General features: G+C 54.6%; 2 protein-coding genes across 5 annotated transcripts in view; both read right to left on the minus strand.

Moving 5' to 3' along the window:
• DPH2 (diphthamide biosynthesis 2) overlaps positions 1–3,404 on the minus strand; it is a 145,118-nt gene extending 141,714 nt beyond the window's left edge. Inside the window, exon 1 of the mRNA XM_084527944.1 lies at positions 3,400–3,404. The gene's annotated coding sequence lies outside the window, so the exon portion shown is untranslated. The remainder of the gene's footprint in view (positions 1–3,399) is intronic.
• ERI3 (ERI1 exoribonuclease family member 3) overlaps positions 1–14,883 on the minus strand; it is a 110,306-nt gene that overhangs the window by 45,462 nt on the left and 49,961 nt on the right. The window lies entirely within an intron of this gene.

The raw sequence follows: 14,883 nt of genomic DNA on the forward strand, positions 1-14,883 counted from the left end.
CCTGTGAAGTTGAAATAGTGGGAACGGGAGGCAATGGGAGTGCGGGCAGCCACACCACCTCCCCGCTCCCCCTCCGGCTCTTCCCAAAGGGCCGGATCCTTCCCAAAGGGCTGCCACGAGTGCCCACAGGGCATCTCCCAGCCCCAAAGGGCAGCCAGCTCTTCCTTCCCACCGCAGGACAGGCATTTGGGGGCATCATTTGCTCTCTGTGTGGCATCCACACAAGCTTCTGCTGTGCTGGAAGTGCAGTGCAGCATCCCCCAGCTATGAACAAGGGATGGAGATAGGGATGAGCCAGCCAGGATTAACAGCACCAACATCTCCACCAGACCCAGTATGGGACGTCCCCATGTCCTCTTCCTTGCACACCTTTCTCCTGTCGAGTGATCCTGCCGAGGGCAGGCAGGACAGACGGATGGCTGGCTGGCCGAGGCAGCGCAGTTGGACTTTCTCTCCTTCCCCCCTCCCTTCTTTCCTTCCTTCCTTTTTTTTTTTTTTTAATTTTGTCTCGGGAGCCACGATCCTTTAAAGATGTGCACGTCTCATTAGCTCTACCTTGACAATCATTACCGTTCCCGCAAATGCAGGAGGAGAGCTCAGCCCGAGCGTGGGGGAGTCCATTACCTCCTAGTTAAAGGGACACCGACAACTCCGGGCTGCCCGCGGTCCCACTCCGCCTTCCAAGCAGGCTCTCCCCGGCACGCCGCTGCTCCCCGTCCTGCACTAATCCCCTGCTTAACCTGGGCGAGAAGCAAAGCTGGTGGGGATGCGTGGTCCTGCAGCCACTGCCCCAAAAGGGTCCCATGGCAGGGCACGGTCCCCGTGCCTGGTGGCACAGCTGCAGCGGGGACAGCAGGAGGGTGGCGAGCTGTGTGGCCACGAACCAGCTGCTGGGGCCAGCTCTGCCTGCCCGTTCTGCTTTGCTCCCCACGGAGCTCGGACCTGGTTTATGTCGTGCAAGCGCAGCACCCCTCATTTAGGAGCTTTCAGGGCAAAGCGCCCCGTGCAACTTTCGATCCACTACCCCCTGGCCTCCTTCCAGCCCTTCTGGGGCTGCCTTTCAAGCCCGGTACAACCTCAGGAGGCAAATGCAGCCCGGAGCAGCCTTCCAGAGAGGATCCCGCTCCTCTGCGGCCGGCAGGACGGGAGCATCTCCCTGCTGCTCTCCGCAGAGCCGCGGCAGGAGGCACCACCACGGGGCCGCGCTTCCCAGCCGCGCTGCCAGGAAGGCTCCCACCTCCACACGAGGCTGTCCAAGGAGTTGACAGGCCTCCGTTGGAAAAAGATGTTGAAAGAAATGATCTCTTTAAGTGCAATGGGAGATATTTGTCTCTGATTTACCCTTGGCTTTTTGCTCTGGTTCAGGTAGGAGCGGTGTGGGATGGCTGGCAGATCTGAGAGCATGGCACGCCCCAGCGGGCAAAGCGAGCAGTGCGGAGGAAGGCGCGAGTCAGTTTGGAGTGCTCCCCATTTATCAAACTCACGCAGCCCGCCAGCAGAGCGAGTCTTTCTATCATTACAGCTCTCAAAATCCGATTCATACCACTAATCCTGCCTTCATTCTCCCAGATTAATAACATCTCTTTCAACCTTCACAGTGTGATAAATAGACAAAGAGAGAACAAAAGGAGAAACAGAAGTGAGAGAAAGAGCCAGAGCAACTCCACATAATAAAGAGAACCAAGAAAGGGGAAAGAAAAAAAAAAAGGGGAAAAGAAAAGGGAAAGAAAGAAGCCGGCACACTTGACTCTGCCATTTACTTGAGCAGATTCTCACCAAGAGCTCCCTGTGATCTTGAAAGAATGTAAAACATTGCTCAGAGGAAAGGCTCGTTAGCCACCCCGACCAGCCCGGCTTTGCTGGAAATCTTTTCACTCGCAGCCTCGGCTCAGGCCAGCACTGCCTTTGGTGCTTCCTTGTCCTGCCCCTTCCCAGGAGCAGAGGCAAAGCCCCCAGCCCGTGCCCGTGGCTTCTCGGAGGGGACAGAGGGGGCACGGCCGGCGTTGCTCCAGGGGTGCCCCAGCAGCACCGTGAGCCCAAGGCACCCCGACACCTCCTGCAGGCGAGCGGTGCCCCCTCCCCGCAGCCTTCCCCCGGTCGGCTCTCCCACTTTGCCACGCTCCGTGCCACCGCCGGCTTATTTTACTAATTAAATGTTTATCGGCACACCCTCCCCACATCACTCCCAGGCCTGCCCAATTTTCTTTCCGCCGGGTGCCTTCCCTCAGCTCGCTCTTTCCGTAGGATGCGCACCTGCGAAGCGTCCCCTGCACACCTCCGCTCCCCCCGCCAGCACAATCCCCCCGGAGCCCACGGGCAGCAAGGACGCTGCTCTCATGGCTCCGCATCCACAGCCCCCGTGCAGCGGCTGGGCTGTGTTTCTTTCTCTTTTTTTTTTTTTTTCCCTTTTTTTCCCCCTCTTTTCTTTTAAACTGTTCCATATTACTCCAGGCTTTGAAGTACAGAGAAAGGCAACACTCAGTGTGCCTTTTTTTTTCGAGCCACCTTTATCAGAGCAAATCTTTTCCTTCTCCGCTGTGTTGCTGGAGATAGATATCAAGCAGAAAGAAAGTCTCCTCTTCTAACAATGGATTTCCCTTCCCTTCTGAACTTCAAATAGAAAACTCTTATCTACAGCCACAGTTGACCAGAAGAAGAAAAGAAAAGAAAACAGACATATGAACTGAACCCGGGCTCTCTTTCTATTTACTCAAAAAGGCTGTGCTGGGTTCTTCACAGGGAGATGCTGTCCCCGTGTTTATAGCACACATATTTACTCTCTTCACTCGCTACCCCACCGCCACGGCCGTGCACCCTCTTCTCCCCCAGGACGACTCCCCGGTGCTCCACGCACCCTCCAAAATCTGGTCTTTGCTCAGGCAGCGGGCACAACAAAGCCTGCACCTGAAGCTGGGGGCTGCAGGAGCTCTTCCAGCTCGGCTAAGGGTAACGGCAGCGCTGCCCCTGGCCCTATAAAGCATCGCTTCCACCTAGTGAGAGCTCCCTACGATGGCAGGACGGATTGCAGGTCCGGCCTCGCTGGCTCTTGGTGCACAGGACAGCAGCCTGAGCCCAGCCACGTTCACGCCTGGCACCAACCAGCTCCTCTGAACGTTTCCTGAGGTCTCCAAAAAGGGCAGCAGCTTGATCCACCTCAAGTCTGGGTCTCTCTTCAGAGCAGCCCAGGCCAGCAGCCTCTCCTCCAGGTCCCCCGCAGATTTTTCCATCATTCCCTTAAGGTTAAGGTGGCGAAGCACCGCCGAAGCGCTTTATAATTCCTGCTCCTCTCCTCCCTCCTCGACAGCTCCCGGGAGAGGCGTGATGATGGACGGTGCCATAAGTGACTGTTCCCAATCGAGGGAATGTGAGCAATGACAGCTGACGGCATTCCTGGAACGTGGGGGTGCCGCCAGCCACCGTGCCTGGCCGCAAGGGAGAGGAGCTGGGGCGGGGAGGCTGGGCTAGGGGTGAGGAGCCCCAAGAGGCTGTCCCCAAACCGGCTGCAAATAATTCGTCCCATCAGTTTGTGAACTGAGCAGGAGCCAAGGAGAGGTGGGCAGCGTGCATCTCGTGGAGAAAATCCTCCTGAGCTGTGCACAGTGCCAGGGCTGGACACCACCCTACTGCTGGCTAGTGTCACTCGGGACCCTTGTGCACCTGGTCCTTGGGCAGTGGGGTCTTGCCTGGTCCCTCAAGGTCTGGGAAGACTTTTGTCACCCCTTCCTCCCCCAAACCAGCACAGACTGCCATGAAATGGGAGCACGAAGTCAGTCAGCTGGAGCTGGCTTTGCACCGGCAGCACGCGGGCGGGTGTACGGGGACACAGAGGGACGCCACCGTGCAAGCCCATCGCTGCGCTCCTCTTCCACAGCCTCTAAATTAGCAGGCAAATTTAACATGCAGAGAAGCGACCGATTAATAACCCAGCATTGACTTAAGAAGACCTTGAATAATACATAGTGCTTGTACACGGAAGGGGAAAAAGTCAAGTCCTTCTGCTTGTCAAGTGTATCCGCCTCCCGAGCGCCGACACTCCATGAGAAAACCTCTCCGCAAGGCAGCCACGGCTTCAAGCAGCTCTTCAGCAGTGCCTTTTGCAAAGATTAATGGTAAAACTTCGTGCCAAGGGAGGCTGGCAGCTGGACAGTTCCAAGCATGGTGTTGTTTTAAATGCAATTAGCGCTGCTCGTTAATGGAGTCCCTAAAGCTGCCAAGGAGAAGAGGCTGAGCCCTCGCGGCCCACAGCAAGGTGCTGCGTTCGGGCAGATGACCACGTTGGCCACGCTGATGGGTGAGAGGAAAGGTCTTACCACGAGGCAACCAACCCCTTCTCCACCCTGCAGTCCTCCCAGCAGCTCGGTCAAGGAGAAATCAGCCCCAAGCAGACCAAAGACTGAGAGAAGCTCAGCTGCAGGCGCTGGGCTCCACGGCACACCGACAGCAGAAGCTAGGAGCAGCCCATTCCCTTCCCCAGCCTGATTTCGGCCTCTATTGTTTGGTGCTGGTTTCGGTGCCAGCATCCCTGAGCGGGGCTCTCTGCTAAAGAAAGATGGCTGGAGAAAAAAAGTGTCCCCTTTTGGGAATAGTCCCAAAAAGAGCGAGAGGAAAGCCGGCGTTTGCCTGGACAACGGCCACCATTTATGTGCAGGGGCTACGCACACAATGCCCATTGTGAGAGAAGGGGGGGCTGTGTAAGATCAGTGGAATCGCGTGGATCAAAAATGCCTTCATTTTGGAGTCAGGGCGAGGAGCTCTGAATAGCACCAAGGGCACGGGCTGCCACCGGCTGATCTGACTCCGGTGGCTGGGTCCCCCTTCGGTGCCGCCAGCCCACGAGGATTCAGTTCAGCCATGTGTTTGAAGAGCTTCAGCACCTTGTGCCTGAGGACCGAAGGCCCATTGCTACCTGTGGTGTGTCAGATACGAGGTTGGAAGGCATTTGAAGAAGCAGCCACCCCGTGTAAAACACAAGGGAGATGCGGGAAGGAAACACGATTTGTCTTTTTGAGATGCAAACGAGCGCCAGCCAGAAGCAGAGCTCCAAACGCACACTTTGAGCAGTGAAAAGTGCTTCTGCAAAGGGGACTGAGAGAAATAATGTGATAAACAGGCTCCGAGTTTGATTTCCAGAGTAATAAGCGCAGAAACTGAGCCCAAAGAAGAAGATCCGTATTAGCAAGCAAATCCAATCATTCAAATACTAACGAAGGGACACCCAGACGGGTGCAGAGCTATTTCCGGAGCGAAGTTTGTCTCCCCAGCCCTTTCACCCCCTGCAGTGGCTCAGTGGAAGAATCCTTAAGAAGTTGCAACTTTGGTTATAATGTGCAAAAAGCCCCTGAAATGCGACATCATTTACTCTTCTGTGCTATTGCTCAGCAGAGCTAATAAATCTTGCATGAGCAGAGCTGATTCTAATTTTCTAATATGAAAAGGCATTTGGATAGAGAGAGAGGGGGAGATAAAAGTGATTGAATCTCCAATAGCCCGGCGTCGGTGACAGGAAACATCCTGACGCGGACCCCAAGGAAGAATGGCTCCCCCTCCTCCCCGCCCCACATCCCATTCTCCCTGCTTGCTGCTCGCCGTGCCTCCGTCTCCCCTATCGACGGGCCACGGCTTTCACCGCGGCGAAACAAGTTATCATTTCTGCCTTCTGATCAATCTGAATTTTCAGGACGATTACCCCCTTAAGCAGCGATCGCTCGCCGCAGCCCCGCGGGTCCCCGGCGGAGGCCGCGCTGCTTCCCCTGCCACCACCACCTCCAAGGGTGCGGGGCTGGGAAGGCCACCTGGAGGAAAAAATCAGCGGGGGAGGATTCAAAAAGGGGCCTTGTGCTTGGTAGCCGTGGCCCAGCTCGGCCGGAGGGAGCGGGGACCTGCTGGAGGTGGCACCAAAATGTGAAGGGATCCAGCAGCACCAAGGGATCTGCCACCCCACAACGCCACCTAAGAGCCATCCGCTCCCAGCACGGAGCTAATCAAGCCCGTTTCCAATTAGAGACTGAAACGATTAGAAGGAGGAGAGGCAGGTTCTAGCAACCTCTGAAGGTGCAGGGTTTAGATTTTGGGGGTCTATGCATTTTCCCATCAGGAAATATTTAGCATCACCCTGGCACTGACGCAAAGCAAGCCCCTCTCCCCAGGGAGGAGTAACTGCTGCTGGCTCTCCGAGGACGTGGCTCCCCCGAGGCCCCTCTGACCACCACGGAAACGTGGCCCCAGGTAGTTAGAAGCCCCGAGGACAGAGGTTTGGCTGGCAGAGGAGGCTCAGCACCCCTGCTCTTGCAGGAGCACCGCTAGGTTGTCCTCAAGGTCATGGTGCACGCGCAGCCCCTCAGGGCAAGGAGCACACGGCTCCCACCTGCACATCTCTCCCTTCTCTATCTTACAGGCTTCCCCAGGGCACAGGAATCCTAAAAACATGGCTCTGGCCATATTACAGCTCAGCCATATCCTCACACCCCTTTCCTTGGGGCGTCCAGGCACCGTAGGCTCTTCCTGACCAGCTGCTGCAGGCGGAGGCTGCGCCCAGGCTCGGCACCTCCATGCCAGCAGCAGGGAGCTTCGGGAGAGCAAAACCCCCGCTGGGGAGCAGCTGAGGCCCCACAAGGCAGGCAGTAGGGTGGCAGCGGGGTGTTTTCACCATCCTGACTGGCAGTGAGAAGCAGGGGCAGTGCCAGGTGAGGCTGGTGGGCCGGCTGCCCCCGCAGGCTGCTGGCTGGGCGAGCTCTGCGAGCGGCACGGTGTTGCAGCGGCTATTTTACGTGGAGAACTGCCGATCAAAGCTATCCCCACTGTGTACTCCAGAGCAATAAAAATAAAATAAAATAAAAAAAAAACCCACAGGAAGAATTCTTTAGGCGGGTAATGGGCATTTTATTCCTTTTTATGACACTAAACATAGGCAGCTGGCATAATTACACCACAATAAAGGCATAATGTGCACCTAGCAGAACAAACTCATACTTTTGATAATTAGGCAGAGCAAACACAGTCTGGGATTCAATCAAACAGCTTCACCGTCTCCTGGATCTGTCGGAGCCACCATGCCCGTGGCGTGGTGGCTCTGTGCTGGACTTTGGAGGGTCCCATGGGGAAGGCTGAGCGAGCAGAGCATTACCCAAGAGCTCTCCTGCATGGCAGTGATGGACACGGAGCTCCACTGCTTGCAGCAGAGGCGCAGGATGGGTGCACGCAGCTCCTGGGAGGCAGCTGGAGATGGTGTGGGGCAGAGCACCCCAGCAGGACACCAGTCACCTTCCTGGTCGGCACTGGGGATGGATCCAGGACTGCTCACCTTCAGGCCAGCCTCCTACAAACCCCGGCAGCAGGCAGCAAGCGAGCTCCTCCAGCAGCTGCAGGCATCCACGTGGGACAGCTCCTCCCCGAGCGAGGAGCCCAGCCAAGGCGGAGATCCTAAATGATCTCTAAAATATTAATAGCATCAATCAGAGCCAGGCTGACAGAGGTTACAGCGCCGGGAAGGCAGAGAGAGCAGCCTTTCCTCAAGTTGGCACAAATCCACACGCTAAATATCCAGAGTTTGTTTAAAAAAAATAAAATGGATGTCCCATGCCTGCTCCTTCCAACGTCACGTGAAGTCTTCCAAAAGCCCAGAGGGAGCCTCAGCCTGGCCGCAGGTCCTCTGCACATCACCAGATGACACCACTACCTCCTGATGGGGCCCCACCTCCTCCTTTGGGGAAAAATGGGCTTCAATCTCCCACCTCTCAGTGTGAAGGAGAAAAATTCTTGCCGTGACGCTCCTTCAGGACACTATAGTTTGTTTTGCAGCACTGAAGGCGTAGCGTGGAGACACAGACCTCCTGTTTTGCAGCGTGCATCGCCGTACTGCTGGGCTCCAGGGGGTGCAGGACGTGCTGCAGCCTGCTGGCAGGTCCCAAGCAGAGAGAGACCCCCACGGCTGCTGCAGCAAGCAGCCCCAAGCACCCGGTATGGGCTGGGATGAATGGGGGGAGAGCAGGGCAAGGAGAAAAAGGCAGAAGGTTGCAGCAGGCAGAGCCCACGTGGAAACATCTTCAGAAAGGCGCCAGCTGCCCGGACACGGGATGTGGTGTGCCCCGAGCTGTACTGAGTCTTGGGCCAAATCAGCCCTGAGGCACTGAGATTTCATCTCTGCTCCACCAAAACCCCCTGGGGATGCTGTGGGATGGCTCCTGGCGATGCTCACACTTCGGGGTGATCAGAGCTTCCCTCCCCAGCAGGCCACAGAATAGGAGAAGGGGTTTATGCCTAGCTGGGGGCAACAGATCAGGCTGTGTCCTCACCAAATGCAGGTCATACCTACAGCCTTCCCCATCAAGACCCCGCGACAGATCCAATCCACGGGCTGCCCGAAAGAGCTCGAGCAAGGAAACCTGCAAGCAGCAGGGTGAAAGCCAGGCTGCAGCCAGAAGTGCTGTGCCAGCACGGGGGAAGGGAGGCGGGAGATTCTTAATCCCAACTGTGAAAGCAACTTGCTTAGTAGCCTTGGGACTCCGAGAGATTTAATTAATTAATTTAATGAGTGTGAAGCACTGTACGTTATTAATATACGAATTCCACTACTCCCATCTCCCAGTTCAGCATCTCTCGCTGCTATGCATCAAGCCCACAGGGTGCAAATCCCAGCCGGGGCATGGCTCCGTGCTAATGGGGCGCAGGCTGCGTACCCACACTTCTCTGTCCCTTTCAGCAGAACAGGGCATCACGCTCAGCACAGGGCCCCAGGAATACCTACACGCTATTTGTACTTGCCTGCAAGCCCTTGGCATTCACCAGCACTTCCATGCCAAGCAGCAGAGGGAGGAGGGCGCAGCAGCAGGTTGGTGCTGCCTTTCCCTGCTCCCATGTTTTGGAATCCTGTTTGGATCAAGCAAGGAGAGCTAGACGGGATGAGGCAAGGCAGGCTCCACCGGGCTCTGGCCAGCAAGGAGAAGGGGAAACACACCTCCCTGGAAGACTTACACACACCAGGAGCTACCAAAGGCATGCCAGCCCAAGGGAAAAGCATCCTGTGCAGCAGAGAGCGTGTGCAGCACCTGGAATGCAGCACCTGTTGCAGGATTATTGTAAAACATGCCCTGCCTGTAATCCCTCCTCCTCCTGCCTTGCTCCAGCACTGACTGTGCCAGGCTGGGGTTCACGCTGCCTCCTGCAACACCAGGGCACGCAGGAGGCTCCAGTGTCTCCACCTGACCCCAGAACCCACGCACAGCCGATGGTTTAACCTCCACAGCAGCGCACACGGAGCCAGATGGGAAGCAGGCGGCTGCTGGGTGCGGCAGGCAGATGTTCAGAGCCCGGCAGTACGGCACGCAGCAGGACGAGCGGCACGCCGGGGCTCGGCAGCTGCCTCTCCCTCTCCGCCTTTCGCCCGCAGGCTGCCACCGACCTGCCTCCAGCTGCCTGCACGGGGATGCTTGGGGCAAACCAGCCAGCAAAAAGCTGCTTGCAGTACCACCTAGCAGATAAAGCTCTAGCCCTGGTTAAAAAACAAACAAACAACAAAACAACAAATAAACACAAAATCAACAAATTCTGCTTTCGTTTTTGTGCAGTACCTGCAGGCTGATGGAGGCCAAGCAATGTAATTGTTTCGGTTCCTCCTGAATCATCACTTTCCTGCCTTATCTGAGAGCTCTCTGTATCAGGAGAGGAGAGGAGGCTGTAGCCGGCACCCAACAGCCATCCCTGCCCTGAATGCCTTGGGTGAGACCCCTCCGAGGGCCAGCGATGAGGCAGGGCAGTCCCAAGGCAAGCAGACAGCCAGTGTCCAAGTGCCAGGGAGCAGGAAGGGACAAGCCATCACCCACACTGCCTGCCTGCCTCAAGGCAGGACCAGCTCCACCCAAAGCAGCCCCATCAGATTCTTGAAAGGGTATTTTTCCACTCCAGAAGGAGGCCTGAAAATCTTCAACACAGATTTGAAGACAGAGGCCAAACCAAGCTGGGACAGCCACGACTTCTCCTCCAAGGACCAAAAGCTGTGCCCACTGTGCACTGCAGCGAGAGACCCGCCGCACAAATCCCCATCTCCAGTCTAAAGGCTGGAACTAGGCTCCAAGAAATTGCCTGGGAAAAAAGTGAGCTATATCATAGCTTTAATACCAAGGGAGAGTTTTAATATCACAGGAGAATCCCTAATGGTGAGACACTGCGAAATGAATGCAAACTAAACCATATGCAGGTATGGGAAGGAAGGGTGGAAGGAAGGATGGTCCAGGAAGAGCTTCCCATTAACAGGGCTGAAATGTGGAAACGTCCCCTTGGCGCTGGAGCAGCTCTGAATGGCCTCCACACAACAGGACCCTGCCTGAGGTTGTCTTTAGGCACCCAGGGGTCTAAAAGGCAGCACGTGCCCAGCTCACAGCCCTCTGCTAGGCAGGAGTTTGGCAGTGAGAAGGGCGCTCTTTCATACAGTTGCAGATTTTCTGGCCAAAAGGAATTATTAAACTAATCCTCTATTTTGCAAGCCAGGAAACTTAGCTCCTTTCTGGGGAGCCAAGCCCAAGAAACGGCATTAACCCTCCTGGGATCACTGCTTGCCCGTCCACTCCCTGAGAAGTTCATGCAGACACATGCTCCACCGAAAATTGCTCCTGTGCTTTTAGGATGCAAAAGGTAAAAAGAAACTAAATACAAACGAAAAAAAGGGAAAGCCAAAGCCATTCTGATTTAGTCGAAGATGAACATTGCTCTTTCCTGCCCTCCTGGGACGGGCGTGCACGTTGCCGTGCGAGTCATCCAAAACCAGTGAAGCCTCCAGGCTGCATCCCGAGCCTGTCTGAGCTGCAGCAAGCCCAGCTCCTGAGACCGCGAGGAAAGGCAATGAAATGCGAGGCTGGGATCATTACTTTGAGCCTATAAGCTCGTGCCACTGAGCCAAAGCCTGTTATACTGCCATGGGTCCGTGCCACCCCAGCGGCAGAGATCATTCTCCATCTCCGCTCGCCCAGCCCCAGCCTCCCGGGACGGCTGCCCGTGACTGCTCCACGAAGCCCTGGGAAGAGCCAGAGGGTTACGGGCACAGGGCTGAGCTGCTGCAACAGCCCCCTGCTCACCACGACCCGCAGCTGCCAGCACAAGGCATCACTCGCAGAGGAGCACAGAGCAAAAACCACGAATTTCCTTCCCTGGGGTGGACAGCCTGACGGAGGAGACTCTCCCCCCTTCCCAGCACAGCCCCCAGCGTTTCGGTTTCCTTAGGAGAGGGGTTTTACTGCGCACCCCTCGCTACACAACAAAGGGAGGAGATGTCCTCCTGCAGCGGGACAAAGGGCTGCTCCTTGCAGGCCTCTCCTGGGTGCCCTTTCCCTCTCCTCGCTCCCTCCTCGGCTCCCTCCCTGTGATTTAAGAGTTCCTCTCCTGGCCCTGACAGTAAGGTATTTCTGTCCCACAGATTATAACTCACTCTGGGCTATTATTCAACTCCCAAGCCCTGGCCCTGCTGCATTTAGTCCAAACATAATATCCTTCATGCATATATTATCTGTCTCCCTATTATCTGGAATCATTTCGGAATTAAATTTCAGTCCTGCAATATTGGCTTGAAGAGCGGCTCGCTTTATGGGCTAGTCAAAGGTTAGAATACCAATCAAAATAACACTGCCGATGCAGAGAGACATTTTAATATTCCAAAACCCGGTAATTGTAAAAGGACATAATATTTTTTCCCTGATTACCCCAAAGGCAACACATGTTAACAAGGCGAGGGAGAGAGTGAAAGAAATTTCAGAGTTCAGACAGCCGCACGACGGATTTAAAGGAGAAGCCGCGTGCGGCGCCCGCGCACCAGCCCCGGGAGCAGGAGGCTCCCTGCCCGCCCCGTGCCTCTGCCGCCCTCCTGGGACCCGTGCCCTCCGCCCCGAGCCCCCTGTGCAGCCCGAAGGCATTTAGGGCACCCTCACAGGGCACAGGAGGGAGACAGAGAGAGTTACACACAGACAGACACAGCCCAGGCTCAGCACGGAGGAGAAACCGCCCGGCCTGACCTTCTGCTCGGGCACCGAGGCTGCCCCACGTTCATTTCTGGCTGAAGCAGAGCTGAGGTTTTTAGGGAAAACCTTCCCCCCTGAGTGTGAGAACCCACCACAGTCCTCGGTGAGTTGTTCCAATGGTTAATTACCCTCCCTTTAAATACCCACACCTGAATTACCTAGCTTTGGCTTCCAGGCACTGGAACTGCTGCTGCTTTACCCTGCTGGACGAAAGGAGCCTCTCAGCACCTTATGACTCCCTGTTTAATGCTCGCGAGCTACAGCCAAGTAGCTACACCCTTCCGCCCAGTACCCTACACAGCTCCCAGGGTATTTAAAGCACGGCAAGTGTCCTCATGGGTCGTGCAGTTGTCATCAAGCCTTCACGTTTCCAGGATCCTTACCCGTGCCGAGATGACGGAGAGGGACCCAGGGCTCCACCTGTGTCAGAGCTGTCCCAGACACGATGATCCAGCCCCTCTGCTCCTCCTCACCACGCCTCGCTCATAAATCCAACAGCACCAGCCTCCTGGATGCAGTATCCGAGTATCCACACGCTTTATCAAAAATGATTTTTTATGTTTTCTTTCAGGGCATTGATAAAAGCGCTAAATCCACGAGGTCTGAGCAATAGCTCCCTGTGGGACCCCACCAGGAAGACATGCACTCCATGATGATTACCCATTTACAATTAAATGCTGGGAGCTGTCAGTTTGCTCCTTCTTAATCAATGTAATGTGTGCCATGTTGATTTTGTATCACTCTTGTTTCTTAATCAAAATGTCATAAGGTACCAAGTCAAATGCCTTCCAGAAGTATATTACATTGACATGGTTACCTTTATCAACCAAACATGTAGCCTCATAAAAAATATCAAGTTAGTTTGAAAAAGATCTAGTTTCCATAAATCCACATTGATTGGCATTATATTACCCTCTTTTCATTCTTTATTAATCAACTATGATATCTGGCTTTTCATTACTTTGCCCAGAATTAATGTCAAGCTGATAGGGCTATAATTACTTCATCGGTCATCCCATTTGCCCTTCGAAATTACTGGTACAACATTAGCTTTCTTCGAGTCCTCTAGAACTTCCCCCATGTTCTAAGACTTATTAAAAGCCACCCGAACAGCCAACAGCTTCTCAGCCAGCGCTTTTTAAACTCTTGTCAACCAGCTACACACAACGCCAACCTCGAGCTACCACTTCACTTCTATCACAAAACTGCACCGTAAGAGCATCCTGCTCAGCGACACGGCATCCTCTGCCTTTCCATAAATACAAAGTATTATTAAAAATGGTAATTTTGCTGTTATAGGCAGTTCTTCCATTTCCTTCCAGCTAAGAACCAATGCCACTGCACACTTTTCTATTCTGATTTCCATGGAGAAGACAGCCGTACTCCCTTTAACACCGGAGTCACGTTTTGGCTTCTGTTCCTTTGCCCAGCCTCTATCACTCCTGCCTTCTGAGGGACTGACTGACCACCGCCAGGGATGAGGAGCCCAAAAGAGCACTGCTGCCACGAAGGACGGGTCTTGGAGCGCTCAGCCATGCCGCAAACCAGCACGGTGCTGAGTACCAGGTGCCTGATCCAACCGAGGACATAAGCAGCTCTTCGCAGACAAGTGACACCTGCTCACGTGTTGGATGCTTCAGCCGTGAAGCACTCTTCCTAAGGAATCGTCCTCTGCCATTTCGGACCTTATTGGGCATTTTGCATTCCCTATAGCCAGTAGCTCAATAAACGGGCAGTTGATGGCCATCGCACTAAGTCCTCAAGAGGTTAAACTTAGGAAAGCAACTTTCAGGCACATGGGCCAAAAACCCAAACCATTTCTCAACAGCATCCATTTCAATGATCTTTGCGCAAAGCACCCGAGACACTTTAGCACCAAGTGCCTGCGAAGTCCTCCTCCCATCCCAAAGGCACAAGGATTTGTTAATTCAGCGGAGAGACAACAAGCTGTTAGCAAACCCTTGTTTGTTCAGGATGCGTTTATTTCGAGTTGCCAAATATTAACGAAAACATTCTATTACCTGCTTCCTCTGCTGGATCTCACACAGCGGGGAGGTGACCTTAAAACATTTGTGCCCGTGTATTAACAGGTGGCTTCTGAGCACCTATGGATCAGCAGAAGCTGGGCCAGGAAAGGGCCAGCTCCACACACAGCCACATGCTCCCCACGGCTCCGTCAGCTCTGCCTCGTGGTGTCCAGAGGAGGAACGGTTCCCAGTCCTGCAACAGAGCCACTTGCAAACGGCCCTGGGGACACAGGGCATGGCACTGCCCATGTGTGAACCGAGCTGAATCATCACCTTCCTCAGAGCAAGCCAAACTGCCTCGAGGGTAAAGCATTCAGACTGCCAGGGGAACGCAGGCAAAGCTCTCCTGGGCGTCAGGAGGACGTCTGCTTGGGCTGGTTCTCTGTCCTTCCTAAAGCAACCACTATCATGTGCCTACAGGTGAGCTGCCCTCTGTGAACAGGAAGAAAAGGTGGCCAAACACAGCCAGGATGGCTGTCCTGAGCAACGGGCAGCTCTGTGATGCTATGGAGATGGCCTTTTTTCTTTTACATAAATACCACTTGAGAAACAAGAAATAAAACAAAGCCCTAGTGGTTACATGAAATACTGCTCCGTTAGCCTGTAACTGAATAACGTCCAGAGAAGACACAGATCAGGATACCAAACCCAGCGTTAAAAATAGCTTCCACAGCCCAATTCTGGAGCCACAGAAGCAGCAAGTGGCTTGATGCCAGCTCTGCAACACTTGGGCTGAGCTGGAAAAGAGGCTGCTAAGCGAGAACATGGCAAAGGTCTCGAGTCAGGAATAACACGAGAGAAGAACTGGCAACGCTTCTTTGCTCTTCCACAGAAGGCAAGACTGAGGCCCAAGA

This window comes from Aythya ferina (assembly GCF_964211825.1).
Source record: "Aythya ferina genome assembly, chromosome: 8".
Taxonomy (NCBI): domain Eukaryota; kingdom Metazoa; phylum Chordata; class Aves; order Anseriformes; family Anatidae; genus Aythya; species Aythya ferina.